This window comes from Schistocerca piceifrons, chromosome 6, assembly GCF_021461385.2.
Source record: "Schistocerca piceifrons isolate TAMUIC-IGC-003096 chromosome 6, iqSchPice1.1, whole genome shotgun sequence".
Lineage (NCBI taxonomy): Eukaryota > Metazoa > Arthropoda > Insecta > Orthoptera > Acrididae > Schistocerca > Schistocerca piceifrons.
The window spans coordinates 154748558-154764572 of record NC_060143.1 but is presented as its reverse complement, the minus strand read 5'-3'; positions in this window follow the sequence as shown (position 1 = coordinate 154764572).

Below are 16015 nucleotides of genomic sequence, written 5' to 3'. Positions count from 1 at the left end.
GTTGAAAATGGTAAGCTTTCTCTGTAACTGCCATTCAACATACAGTTCTGTAGTTCAGAATTATTTATGCTAATTTCCTTGATAAAGTAGTCGATCTCTGAAGCTGCATAGTAGTTGCAGTTAAGATTGAGTAATTCCAGTGCCCCTTTATTGCTACCTTTTCACTTCCCTTTTAGTATGGTGAAGAGATTACGCAGCTGGGAGCCTATGAGCTGACTCGAAGTGGGCAAGGACCTTAAAAGGATCTGGCTGCCATAAAAACTGTTGAGAGTCCACGCAATCACAGATAAAAACACAGCTTTCTTCGAATAAGCGTATTAGGGAGATTCACAATCCAGACAGGTCTCACTTTCGTAAGGCTAGCACGTGAATCTCCGCTATCTCAAGAGAGATACCAGGAAACAGTGTTCAGTTTAAATTTAAGAATCCAGAGTTCTAGTTGCTTGTTGCTATTATTTTCTTTAGAGGGATCACTTTCTGGGCTGTCCCTACCTCAAAAGGTCTGTTTCGAAATTGCACCATGGAGTCGGAGAGATCCTGCTGCCTCCTACCCCGAACTTCTATCGATCAATCATAGCAAAAAACTGCAAGAGTAGGAAATTGTTTAACGTCTTTACTTTTACTGAACGGAAATCGCTGTGTCTGCCACGACCGGCTAGCGAGTTTCCAGCTACGACAGACTCAGAAATGTTTTTGAGAATCCAAAAATGGTTCAAATGGCTCTGAGCACTATGGGACTAACATCTTAGGTCATCAGTCCCCTAGAACTTTGAACTACTTAAACCTAACTAACCTAAGCACATCACACACATCCATGCCCGAAGCAGGATGCGAACCTGGGACCGTAGCAATCACGCGGTTGCGGACTGAAGCGCCTAGAACCGCTCGGCCACCGCGGCCGGCTTTTGAGAATCCAGAAAGAGTACTCTTCCTGCAATCTGATGGAGGAGTAACGACAGAGAGTTATCAGAACTCAGTCTCCCGCCACTGCTGCCACTGTCTCCTGCAGTATATTACGAGTTTGGTAAGCTGGTCGATCATTGTTAACACTGATTCCACAGGGATGCGAAATTAGTTCACTCACTTCAGGGGCCATATATTCCGTTGTGATAGCAACCAGCTTTTTTGCTTTCTTATGCACTTTGGAGACATCACTGGTATTTCAACCTATTTTTTAAGTTTTTTTCCTGTTGCACCATCGGTGACGTGTAACTGCACTGCTGGTCTGATAATATACACTCCAGAGATCACTATCTGTATTCAGTGTCGCAGTATTTGTCTGGAGAAACCACTTCATTTGGAGATAGAGCCGGTATAGCTTTTAACGTGGATACTTGTGTGCACCTGTAGAACCAAGACCGCTTGTGTTAGTAATATGGTCCTGTTTTTTAACATCTGGCAGTTTGTAAGACGATTAGAGCACTCGCAAGAATAACGCATGAGACATGTACATCCATAGCTGTTCGGTCATTATTATTTCGTATCGCTGGCAATCAGTTATTGGCGAATTATTACACTTAGTAGTAGGGCTGCGTGATGGATTCGCCATGAGCACAAGGCTTATAAAGTATGTGTGTGTGTTCTGACATGAGCAGAGGAAATGACTGTGTCCAGTCGTGAGGAAGGTACAGATTTGATGTGGAATACTGTGATAGCAAAGGGAAGAGTATGTCATGCCATAAGAATGGTACAGATATTTTTATTTCCAGAGCCTCAGCCACTCATTGTCGAATGTCATCCAATTGAGACCGCGCCCATAATATTTAATTGTAAGTACAGGGTTAAAATATATATATGTGGCCTTTTTTTCCCTAGGACGATTCTGTCTATGTGTGTTGGCATACATCGCCGGTGACCTGTGGTGGGAACAACTCACGTTTCTGGCTAACGGCAGGAGCTTTCCAAATGGAGAGGCCTGTTGGGGTGTGGGAATGTAGCTGACTTAACCATGTCGTCCTATAGACGACCAAATAACGAACTAATACATAGCATGTATCAGACAGTTTTCATGATGGCATAGAATTTTGAGATGATTCAATATGGACGTGTGTTTGCGCTGGACCATTATTTCCCTCCCACGTAATTTCTTTGTTTGTTTTATACCATGTTCCTTAGCCGAATCACTTTCAATTGTTGGTAATTTTATTACGAGGTTGCACCGCATGTAAATTGTTCGGTTGACTGCTTCCTCACATTTAGTTGACGGAACATCAATTGTGGTGTGTGCCTCTAGCAGGTGAAAAGCAGGTGTAAGACACTTTTGCTGGCTCTCTAGACACTGTGGAGTGTATCCGAACGTAAGTGGTGATAGATTTATTTCCTAAACAGCTGCACAATATAGCAATGCAAGCATTCAACTTGACATGCTACAGTGTACAGACAGAACAGGCAATACAGCTGTAACATTAGTTCCACTCATCGGCCCCACTAAGCGTACCTTCGCAGTATCCTTGTCGTTCTATCCATAGTATTGTTGATTAAAGCACATCAACCAGCGTCGGTGATGTCTTTCCAAGCACTACATCTGCGGGTGCACTATTCATTATCACATAGTGCCAGACGCCTGTCCTTCCTCATACTTGTTTGAGAGAATCTTGGCAGGATGTAGCACATTCCAGAAGCACTGATTCGAATACTTTGTCAACAACTTCCTAGGACTGAGGAGAATCGAGACATACAGTTGGTGCGAGTTTGGGCATTCCAACATTGTTTTGGGCCCTGTGCAGATATAAAAGATAACACCACTGTTTGCATAAAACGTGTCTATATTCCATAGTAATGTTACTGTGGTTTTTGCTGTGGCGTGACCACAGAAAATGAGTATGTTTCCTATTTTGAGCGATGTATCGATTCAGTGCATCGACAACCATGAGGGTATGCGAGAGATTTTTACATGGAAAATTATGGGCGCTATAGATACTGAGATTTGTTCCAGAAAAACACAGGCATCAGTAGGAGACATTACCGGTACATCGATCGGTGTCAGTCTGCAGCAGCAATCGTAATATTTAATTGTAGTTACACTGGTAAATATGTTCCTGGTTCCCAAAATTCTTGTGAGTCTTGTATGTATTTGATGGTCTATACACACCGTTTGCTAGGTTTATCTACAGAAAGTTCTGAGTGTAAGGTGATGTGTTCTTTGTTCATGTGTTCAGAGACAAGTTGAAGCAGACTATCCACCTCTGGTGTGATGCTGTCCCTCATCTGAGATTGTGGTTTTAGGAGATCTTCAGGACACCGAAAATTCCAGCCACATTATGCACACATCACGTAGCAGTGTGTCAGCCTCACTGGGCAGGTAAACATATGTGCGCAGCGATGCATCCCACTTGTCCTGTTAGGATTGCTAAGTGCAATGCACCCTGAGCTATTCTGGGAAGGATTGGAACTGATTTCTATAGCGCTTCATCTGCAGCCCTGAATCATCGTGCCAGCAACAGTGCCTAGGTGAACATGTATTTCGACAGAAATTTCTCAGGTCTCAAGTATGAAAGGGATGTCACTGCCTCATGCTTTCGGGACCTGAACAGACACCTATGCATGGCTCAGCAGCTTACAGCTGTGTCGTCACTTCACAGAGCCGCTGGTGCACCCCGAAATCTGGGGGCTGCGGGTGCGTGCAGAGTCGCTGGCGTCAGTGTCTGGGGTCGAGAGACAGGATGTGTTTTTTATTAGCGATCTTTTGTTTAAACTACATTCCATCGACTTCACCGACCAATAAAATTCTGCAAATAAAGAAAACTACCCCATATATGCGAAGAATATCGATTTAATTAATTTGCATAAATTTTTTATATCAATGTGGTGTTTGAGGTACAATAGTTAAGGGAAGGGAGTGTGTGAGTCGGTGACATGTAGCAGAACAGCAAAAAAATGGTTCAAATGGCTCTGAGCACTATGGGACTCAACTGCTGTGGTCATCAGTCCCCTAGAACTTAGAACTACTTAAACCTAACTAAGGACATCACACACATCCATGCCCGAGGCAGGATTCGAACCTGCGACCGCAGCAGTCGCACGATTCCGCACTGCGCGCCTAGAACCGCGAGACCATCGCGCCCGGCAGCAGAACAGCAAGTTAAGTGCAGAACACTAGGTTAATTATCATAACTTGTATATAAAACGCAGTACAGTAGTTTAAGGGGGTGGGTGAAATGAAGAATGCACAAGAAATGGCGTTCAAAAGCATGTGAAATTCGAAAAGCGAACCAGAAAATGGTGGGAGGACACAACTAATTACATAATTTTGTATCGAAAGTGGTACAATAGTTTAAGGAAATGGGGTGACATGGATAACCACTTAACAGAGCAATAGTTTAAATGCCAACAAAGGGCCAAGCATTAGATTAACACACCCTGAGTACAGTTTGTTGTTGTTGTGGTCTTCAGTCCTGAGACTGGTTTGATGCAGCTCTCCATGCTACTCTATCCTGTGCATGCTTCTTCATCTCCCAGTACCTATTGCAACCTACATCCTTCTAAATCTGCTTACTGTATTCGTCTCTTGGTCTCCCTCTACGTTTTTTACCCTCCACGCTGCCCTCCAATGCTAAATTTGTGATCCCTTGATGCCTCAAAACATGTCCTACCAACCGATCCCTCCTTCTAGTCAAGTTGTGCCACAAACTTCTCTTCTCACCAATCCTATTCAATACCTCCTCATTAGTTACGTGATCTACCCACCTTATCTTCAGCATTCTTCTGTAGCACCACATTTCGAAAGCTTCTATTCTCTTCTTGTCCAAACCAGTTAACGTCCACGTTTCACTTCCATACATGGCTACACTCCACACAAATACTTTCAGAAACGACTTCCTGAAACTTAAATCTATACTCGATGTTAACAAATTTCTCTTCTTCAGAAACGCTTTCCTTGCCTTTGCCAGTCTACATTTTATATCCTCTCTACTTCGACCATCATCAGTTATTTTGCTCCCCATATAACAAAACTCCTTTACTACTTTAAGTGTCTCATTTCCTAATCTAATTCCCTCAGCATCACCCGATTTAATCTGACTGCATTCCATTATCCTTGTTTTGCTTTTGTTGATGTTCATCTTATATCCTCCTTTCAAGACATTGTTCATTCCGTTCAACTGATCTTCCAAGTCCCTTGCTGTCTCTGACAGAATTACAATGTCATCAGCGAACCTCAAAGTTTTTACTTCTTCTCCACGAATTTTGATACCTACTCCGAATTTTTCTTTTGTTTCCTTTACTGCTTGCTCAATATACAGGTTGAATAACATCGGGGAGAGGCTACAACCCTGTCTCACTCCTTTCCCAACCACTGCTTCCCTTTCAAGCCCCTCGACTCTTATAACTTCCCTCTGGTTTCTGTACAAATTGTAAATAGCCTTTCGCTCCCTGTATTTTACCCCTGCCTTCTTCAGAATTTGAAAGAGAGTATTCCAGTTAACATTGTCAAAAGCTTTCTCCAAGTCTACAAATGCCAGAAACGTAGGTTTGCCTTTTCTTAATCTTTCTTCGAAGATAAGTCGTAAGGTTAGTATTGCCTCACGTGTCCCAACATTTCTACGGAATCCAAACTGATTTTCCCCGAGGTCCGCTTCTACCAGTTTTTCCATTCGTCTGTAAAGAATTCGCGTTAGTATTTTGCAGCTGTGACTTATTAAACTGAGTACAGTAGTGCTGAAGATTAGCATATGTAACATCTTTGCGCCATGTAATTACTTCTTACAAGACCTTCCATGTTTGCTAACAGCAGAGAATGATGAGCAAGAGAAATCCAACTCCCACGAAATGAATTTCTTATAAATAAACAGTACACCCTTGAATTTGCTGTTATAAGATCCTTCCTCTGCACCAAAGAGCCACCAATTTTCATACATTCCATACACTGCCTTGAGTGCTTAAGCAATATTCCACACACTGCATCCGAATTCCCTCCTAATGAACTAGCAACTGAGGCTTTTTCCTACCAATTTCTGGGAGGGAGCGAGGGAGGGGAGTGGGTGTACCAGAGGGGGTGGTTAATTGATTGATGAATTTAATTAAGTAGTCAATGAAATTGATATGAGTGAGAGAAGCTATTCCTATAACTCAGACATGAAAGTGTACCTGTAGCAGTGAAGAGAGGGGCCGATTTCCTGAGGGGGGCAGGGGGAGGGAGGGTAACAATAGGTTAAGTGGCTGTCAATGAAAAGGAAGGATCGATTTAGCAGAACAACAGGTTAAGTACCAGTCAATCAAAGGAGAACAATAGGTTAAGTCCCTGTTGATCAAAAGAGAACAATAGGTTTGACCCTTAGTACATACCTGCCCCTGATGTAGGCAGCCTGCGCTAAAAGAAATGCACCACAACGAATATTGTTCTACTACTCACAACCTCATAACTACTTGCACCGCTTCATCACAATCAAAGTGAAGTCCACGAAGGAGTTCATCAAGTTCTGGAAACAGATGGAAATCGGATGGGGCCGATTTGTGACTGTGTGGAGGATGACGAACAACAGTGAACCAGAAGCGTCGGATTGTTGCTAACTGCCGCAGCACACTTGTGTCGTCCGAAGTTGTCAAGCTGACAGAAAGGGTGCGCCATGTGTGGATGAAGTCCTTAAATTCGAAATTTGATTACGGCATGCTTTTTCTCACCCACCAACTGACGAGAAAAATATCGCAACATCACGAGGAAGTTGTGCGACATAAACGAAAGTTGTGATTCTACATCTAAAAAATGGTGTCTATTCTACATTTGGTACTAGTCGCATAAAAGTGGTATTATTAGCCCCACTATGAGGATACAAACCAGGTTTGCTTTAAATACACGATGTAATGGTCGTGGGCGTTAGTGACCCTTGAGAATGGGCATGATGAGTTGATGTTAGTCAACAATTTATTTAAGATGGTTAAGGCGCCATTATCAATGCCTCATAGACTTTCAACCTGGCCGCTTCATTAGAGCAACGAGAAGCTGGCTACTGTACTTGAAAGCTATTCAGTGGTGATCACGAGACTGTACCATTGCAGGGGACTGGATCCTGGACAGTCATCTGACGGTACAGAGAAGCAAGACTATCGTGTAAGGAGTATGGCCCTAGCCCATCATACTGCATCTACAGCACCAATTCGAGCAGCAGTTGCCACCAAAGAGAAACCAGGAACAATTACAAATCAGTTACATCAAGGACAACTCCGAGCCAGACACGCTGTACCATGCATTCCACCAACCCCAAACGCCGCCATTTGCGACTACAGCAGTGTCAGGCGAGAACTCATTGTAGGGCAGGTTGAAATTCTGCTGTGTTTTCTTATGAAAGCTGATTGTACTTCGGTGCAGGTGATGGTCGTAGAAGGAGGCCAGTTGAGGGCTGGCAAACAACCTGTCTGCATGCTAGATGCACTGGACCTACACCTGGAGTTATGGTGAGGGATACGATTTTGTATGACAGCAGGAACACTATACGTCAGTTTGGTAAATTGATCCGTCATGCTGTCATCCATTCCAGGGGGTGTTTTGCCAACAGGATAAAGTTCGTGTTTTTATCTCGGAAAACCCACTTTTGTAATCCAACATGCTTTACAGGGTGTCGACATGTTGCCTTTGCCTGCTCGATCACCCCAGATCTGTCTCCAATCGAGTACGACTGGCCCAGCGTCACCCACAAACGACATTATCGTGCGAGTGCATGTGTGATGGAACTCCATCTCACAAACTAAAATTCGGATTAATAGTTTCTAAGACAGGGATGAAGTCTTTCGCCCCTATTGCTCAGTCTGTACATCTAAGATGCAATTATGAAAATAAAACAAAGGTTCAAGAGTGGAACTAAAATTCAACGTGGAAGGATATCAATTATAAGATTCGCTGATGACATAGCTATCCTCAGCACAATTGAAGAAGCATTACAGTGTCACCGGAGTGGAATGGACAGTCTAATGCGTACTGAATTTGAACTGAAAATAAATCGAAGAAAGACGAAAGTAATGAGAAGCAGCAGAAACGAGAACAATGAAAAACTTAATATCAGGATTAATGGTCACTAAGTAGATGAAATTAAGGAATTCGGCTGCCTAGGCAGTAAAATAACCAATGACGGACGGAGCAAGGAGGACACCGAAAGCAGATTAACACTGGAAAAACGGCATTTATGGCCAAGACAAGTCTACTAGTGCCAAACATAGGCTTTGTTTCTAGGAAAAGTTTCTGAGGATGTATGTTTGGAGCACTTGTATGATAGTGAAACATGGACTGTGGGTAAACCTTGACGGAAGAGAATCGAAACATTTGAGATGTGGTGTTACAGGAGAATGTTGGAAACTGGGTGGTCTGATCAGGTAAGGAATGAGGAGGTTCCATGCAGAATCGAAAGGAGTTTGTGGAAATGACAGACAAGAAGAAGGGAAAAGATACGACATCTGTTAGGACCTCAGGGAGTGTCTTCCATGACACTAGAGGGAGTTGTGGAGGGTGAAACTGTAGAGGAAGACAGAGACTGGAATAAAAACACCAAATAATTGAGGACGTGGGTTTCAAGTGGTACTCCGAAACGAAATGAATGGCACAGAAGAGAATTCATAACGGGCTGTATCAAACCATTCGGAAGACTACTGACTAAAGAGAAAGGAAAAGAAACAAGAGGAGGAAAACATTTTAGAAGCGAATGTAGAGCTTTAATTTTTCTGCACCTACCCGTTTCATACAGAGCGGATGATGTTGTCGTTGACCGTCTTGTAAAGTCATCTATGCTCAAAATGAGTTGCAAAAGAATTTAAACAAGATATCGGTGTGATATGGAAAGTGGCTATTGACCCTAATTAACTGAAGTCACGCACATGGGCACTAAAAGAAATTCGCTAAATTTCGGTTACAAGATAAATCACATCACCCATCTAAGGGCTGTAAATTCAGTTAAATACTTAGGGATTGTAATTATGAGTGACTTAAATTGGAACGATCGATTAGATAATGCAAGGAAAGCAAACCTAAGACATCTATTTCTTGTCAGAACACCTAGGAAGTGCAACAGGTTTACCAAAGAGGCTGCTTGCAACACGCTCGTCCGCCCTCTTCTCTAGTATTGCTGAGCGATGTAGGTACATACCGCATCAGATGTAACTGACAGAGTACTTCGAAAAAGTTGAAAGTAGTTAGCTCGTTCTGCGGACACGGTACGTGAATTAGGGAATTAATCACTAAAACAAAGGCTTTTTTCTTTGCGGCGTAATTTTTCCTTGAAATTTTAATCACAAATTTTCTTCTACAATTGCGAAAATATCATTTTGGCGCCCCCCTGCGTGGGAAGAACCGATCATCGCTATAAAATAAGAGAAGTCAGAGCTCTCAAAGAAAGATTTAAGTGCTCGTCCTGCCCGATCGCCGTTCTAGAGAGGAATGGCAGAGAAGTAACTTGAAGGTGGTTCGATGAATCCTTTCCCAGGCATTCAGTTGTGAACTGCACAGTAATCAAGTAGATGTGGACGTAGATGCAGATAGGCAACACACAACACATATATGGCAGAAAGCCTATGCCCTGCCGATTCTCAGGGGCATAAGAGGTACGAAAGGCTGCCTAGTGTGATCATGAAGTGACAGAAGCACTCTGTCCGTGAAAAAATTGTTCCCCATGACTTGGTGATTTATCGCCCATTGGCGATTGATGCATCGATTTTCAGACTATGTGTGTGTGTGTGTGTGTGTGTGTGTGTGTGTGTGTGTGTGTGTGTCCTACTACAACGACGCATGAGGCGCATCTCCTCTGGTATTTCAGCAAATATGTGCACTTTCGCTTCTGCGACATGTACCTGGAGTCAGCCCAAACAAATTCTGCTAATTCTGTCCAGCGCCGACGGAAAGATCGGTTTCATTTTCCATTACAAAAATTTTTAAATCGGATTTTCACATTCCCAATCTACACAGCGGTGCTAGTCTAGTATATTGAGATATTTGTTTTCACAATATGTATAACCTGAACATTTCAAATCGAATAATAACACGCACTCAAGCAACGGCCGACAGCGTTACTGCAAGGCGGTACCAGTCTGTGGTCAGTGGCAGTGCTGTCGTTACTGGAACATTTGTTATTCTTCGTGCTCTACTGTCTTTAACACAAATTGATAAAAGAAATATCGCACAAGACTAATTTTTGGCCGTTCTACTGAATGACTACGTAAATTCCGCCCTGACAATCATTTCGTCTGCAATGGGGAAAAACTGACACTTTTTGTCGACAATAAGCGCAGCATGAAAGACTCGATGGGCTGACTGCACCTAGACATTTCACATACGAAACAGCAAATACTGGGCGTAACACCAGGAAAAATGCCCCTGACGCCCCTTAGGAAGGATACCCAGTACAAATATAAACATCGACGAAAAAAATGCAACACCCTCAAGGACTGTGTCCAGTGGAACCATTGCGTTAATAAAAAATTTGTCACTGTCATTGACGATCAAATGTCAATGAGGTGGTCTATGAGTGTGGCCTCGGTTTCAACTCTTCTGAGTTTCGGGGTTAACAGGGTTGCAACATTTATTCTGGGGTACGACCATGTCCAGTCGTTGATTACGTACTCCTGTTGAACGGCTTCACCCATTTGAACGGTAAGGCGTTGAGGGCCTGGCAACGGCCTTGCCGCAGTGGATACACCGGTTCCCGTGGGATGACCGAAGTTAAGCGCTGTTGGGCGTGGCCAGCACTTGGATGGGTGACCATCCAGCCGGGTGCACTCAGCCTCGTAATGCCAATTGAGGAGCTACTCGACAGAATAGTAGCGGCTCTGGTCAAAGAAAACCATCATAACGACCGGGAGAGCGGTGTGCTGACCACACGCCCCTCCTATCCGCATCCTCCACTCAGGATGACACGGCGGTTGGACGGTCCCGATGGACCACTTGTGGCCTGAATACGGAGTGCTTTTTTTTATGCGTTGAGAGCCTACGGGATGCTGGCTGGAGCTACAATGCCTTGCTGCAAATATTGAGCACAATTTGTCGGTGAAGTGTCGCAGCTTTCGACAGTGGTCTGTGGAAAATTCCCACACCTATATACAAGGTTCTGGACGTCCACATGGTTTAGTCGCACTTCTAGATCGAGGCATTATGCGAACAGCGTTTGACAACCGAACATCAACAAGGGAAGAGGTCAAGGCACATGCTGCACTTGCTGTATTATCGGGCACCGAGGGGTACTGTGTGCTTGTCGCAGGATTAAGATCATTTGTGCCTCTGGCTGGGTTAATACCTATACCACTTCACAGCCTAGCACAGATGCTCTGGTGTGGTGAAAATGTTGACTGGAGAGTAGAATGGCGCTTTTTCAGTGGTGCGAGTAGGTTCCATCCGCATGCGAGTGTGAGACGTACACCTGTATGGCGTAGACCTGGTGAGTTGACTCAGAGTGAAATCAACCACGACACAGCGGCCCGATCCCAGGCTTCTTGGTGAGGGGAGCCGTCAGTTACACCTCGAGGCCACATTTGGTGTTTCTGTCGGGTAAAGTAGTCAGTGCCCACTAAATTGCACAGGCGCATATGCCCGTGCTGATGCAGTGCCGGACGTTCACGCGACGTAATTAGAAACGCCGTGTCTTGTGTGGTGTAGCGACAAGATACACCACACAACTGTTGTGATACAGTTTGCAACTCCTGCAGGATAGCGGAAGTTTTGTGGTATTAAGTGCCACAGTTGGCTTCGTTGGACCAGCAGATCTTTCCCTTCCGGATGTCACGTAGACAGTTGGATGTCTGCGGTTGCGGAACACGGTGGATAGTTGCTTCTTGCAGTGACTTTATTGATGAATAGAGCGAACAGCGAAAGTGAATCATGAGTGCTGCCTCTGGTTGCTCATTTTTTACGATGACTATTGCCAGTGTAGATTCCTAAGGTCCTTATTACACCGTTTAACTGGATCCGATTCGATGCTTTGGTTGCGTGGTTTACATTCGCTGAACTAAGGTTGCATCTCTGTTTGACTGAATTTGCGTATGTCATGCATTGGGCAGTTACTTGTTTAGAGGTTCATTACGTTTTATTCTGTGTTTTCCAGTACATTCCTGCTACCAGGTTTTATAGTATTGCTGTGAACGACTAGGTTCCTGATAATGTTACAGCTATGAGAACTGATGTTTTACTTAAACTTTTGTCCAACTCAGGCAAAGGTATAACTACGGCCCAAAGTGACGCATTTAAACGTGTATTTCTCAATGACCAGTAGCACAGCAGATCAGTCTGTGTATTACTGACGGGTCCGGGACACTGGTAGTTCATGCACACTGGGTGAGCGATTTCCCAAGTGCTCTGATGAGTGATTTACCCTACTGTGTGTATGTTTGCAGACTGAAATCGGTATTTCTTGTGTGCGGCTGAAATTTGTCAACGAGTCTGTAAGCAGACGATTGTACTGGATGTTATCGTAAAGAGTAAACATTGTGAGTGTAACCAAACGTAGGTTTACGTGCTCAGTGACTGCTATTTTGAACGGGATTAGTGGCCATGTTTACGGATGTCTAATTGGCTACAAGTAATAGACTGCCACCTTTCTGGATCCTTAGCGTAAGTAAAACAGAAATAATATCCGACGTTCCCCAAGTAAGTGTTATAAGCCCTCTGTTGTTCCTGATCTACATTAACGACGTAGGAGACAATCTCAGTAGCCGTCTTAGATCGTTTGCAGATGATGCTGTAGCATACCGTCTTGTAAAGTCATCAGATGAGGAAAACGAATTGCAAAATGATTTACATAAGATATCTGTACGTTGCGAAAAGTGTAAATTGACCCTGAGTAAAGAAAAGTGTGAAGTTATTCACATGACTACTAAAAGAAATCCTCTAAATTTTGATTACGCCATAAGTCACACAAATCTAAAGGCTGTAAATTCAACTAAATACTTAGGGATTACAACAACAAATACTCTAAATCGGAACGATAACATAGATAAAATTGTGGCTAGAGCCAACCAAAGACTGCAATTCATTAGCAGATCACTTAGAAGGTGCAACAGGTCTGTTCAAAAACTGTTCAAATGTGTGTGAAATCTTTGGGACTTAACTGTTAAGGTCATCAGTCCCTAAGCTTACACAGTACTTAACCTAAATTATCCTAAGGACAAACACACACATCCATGCCCGAGGGAGGACTCGAACCTACGCCGGGAACAACCGCACAGTCTATGACTGCAGCGTCTAAGACTGCCCGGCTAATCCCGCGCGACCTGCAACAGGTCTACTAAAGACACTGCTTATACCACGCTTTTCCGCCCTATTCTGGAGTGTTGCTGTGTGGTGTGGGATCCACATCAGGTGGGACTGATTGATTACATAGAAAAAGTACAAAGAAGGGCAGCTCGTTTTGTACTATCGCTAAGTAGGTGAGATAGTGCCACAGACTTGATACGTGAATCGGAGTGGCAATCATTAAAGCAAAGGCGTTTTTCATTGCGACGGGATCTTCTCATGAAATTTCGATCACCAGTTCTCTCCTCCGATTGCGAAAAAATTCTGTTGCCACCCACATACATAGGGAGAAATGATCACAAAGATAAAATAAGAGAAATAGGGGCTCTCACAGAAAAATTTAAGTGCCCCCTTTTTCCCGCACGCCGTTCGAGAGTGGAAAGGTTAGAGACAGCTTGAAGGTGGTTCATTGAACCATCTGCCACACACTTTATTGTGAATAGCAGAGTAATCACGTAGATTTAGATGTAGCATGCCTACACTCAAATATGTTGAGTGAGCTCTGTAGCTCTTGCCTAAGTTTAACTTCCAGTGCCAAAAAGCTCGAGCTGCCTGTAGCCAAGCACTACTGGGCGTAAGGTTGCTGGAGAGCAGAACCAACGGGGAAAAAGAGGACTGAACATCATTCCTATCAAGATTTTTACCAACACTTCTCGGGAAAAGTAACGCTACCAGTTAGGTCAACAGGACCTTGACATACTAAGACAAAGGCTTCCCATTAAGGGAAACAGATTAAGAACAATTACTGATACTCGGTAAAACTAATCCATTTAACTGCAAAACTAAAGTATACCAAGCATAACATGGTAGGAAAACAGTCTTCAAAAGAAGAACACAATAAATATCTTTAGAATATGTTGGACTATAGTACAACAAATAATTCACATTTACCTAAAAAGTTCACTACACGGAAAAAACAATTAAAGCTGGTTGATATGGAACCATAACGCTTCACGCAATGTGGTCCGGACGAAAGGCCTCGAAATTACTTAGGACAGGCCTGATACGCTGCTCACCACACCCCTCCTCTCTAAACAACCGGTGGATACTCGCTAAAGGCACAAACATACAATAGCAGCCTGATGAACAGAGAAGTAACTAGAATGAGATTTCCACTCTGCAGCGGAGTGTAGGAGACGAGGTACTGGCAGAAGTAAAGCTGTGAGTAGCGGCCGTGAGTCTTGCTTCGGTAGCTCAGTTGGTAGAGCACTTGCCCGCGAAAGGCAAAGTTCCCGAGTTCGAGTCTCGGTCGGGCACACAGTTTTAATCTGCCAGGAAGTTTCAGAGAAGTAACTTTTCAGTAAAACGAACGAAACCTTAAGTCATGAGTTTACACACTGGCAGCGTAGACGATACAGTTGTTATAAGTCATTAAATGATAATTAGGTAACTGGCCAAGAGAACCAACCCCAGTTACACCTGCCTGTAAAGAAGTTCAGCGGCCAAACCGAGATTCAGCTTCGAATCACGCCACGAGGAGGTAATGGTAAATGTTTTACTCTCACCCTGGACGGAATACATAGATAGAGGAATGACGCTAACGGCTGGCTGGCGAACCTCACCAACGTTAAGCCCAAGCTTTTCTTGGACGCATACGTTCAACAAGATTTGCCCCAGTAAGAGACTCTAGCTTGTGTGTCCCAAATAACTAAAGGAAGCGACTTGGCGATTTAACGCACGACGTTCCAGGCAGCAAAATATTTTGAACATTATGGATAATGACACATTGAACTTAATATAAATTTGAAATCCCCCAATAATTTTAAACAGACACTCATATCACCACCCTGTAACAATTACCAACTTAATTAACTTTTCATAAGTGGGATTCAAATGCAAGTAAACTTTTTAGAAAGACATTTTGTTTCCGCCAGTGACTGTTAAACTTTTTATTTCCACTATTGCAATTTCGGCCTTAGGCCATTATCATTTTTCCAATTGTGTAATCGGCTGAAGGTCAAAATACAGAACGAATTTTGTAAACTATTTTGTAAACATTTTGTATTTCAGCGGCACTTGATTATGGCCAAAGGCCGAAATTGCAATAGTGAAAACAAAAAGATTAAGAGTCACTGGCGTAAACACGATATATTTCTCAAAATTACCAAACTGAAGCTGTTATGTTTTTATAAGAGCGACCCGCTCCTCCAATTGCGTATCCAGACACAGGATGTTGCAACATGAGGCTGAAACGAGTCCGATATAGAAGCAGCAAGACACAAACGCTCTCAGGAACCTGTCACAAACATCACGCTCCCAGCAGGATCAAAATTAGTCTTCACGAATGCCGCGTGGTCTCGGCACCGAAGCAAAGAACTAGCTCACCGAGGATCCAAGGCCGTCCTGCGGTGACAAACAGTGGAAAAACGTGGAGCCGCGAAGAGACGTGTGGATGACGACGACCCACCGTAGGCCTCCACTCTGGTCGGTTGAAAGAATAATGTGTCAACAAGACGACCCACCGTAGGCCTCCACTCTGGTCGGTTGAAAGAATAATGTGTCAACTCATGTTCCCAGTGCACGTCCCTCATGTCCGGAAGGTGCTCAGCCAGACAAACTGGGAAGCCACGAAGGTGGTAGAAGAAACAGCCATCCCGTTGCCCCGTGGACCTGCTCTACCCTTAGAGCTTCACCCACAGCCACTCCCGCAACAATGACAGCAACGCTGCTCCCGGCAAACGTCCCACGTCCCCTTCACATTAAAAACTGTATTCCAGGAGACATGACGCGGGTTGTCGAGGAGGACAGGGCTCACGAGAAAACTTAATTAACACCACCTCTCTTAACTTGGGTAAAGTTCACCCGCAACTCATTTCC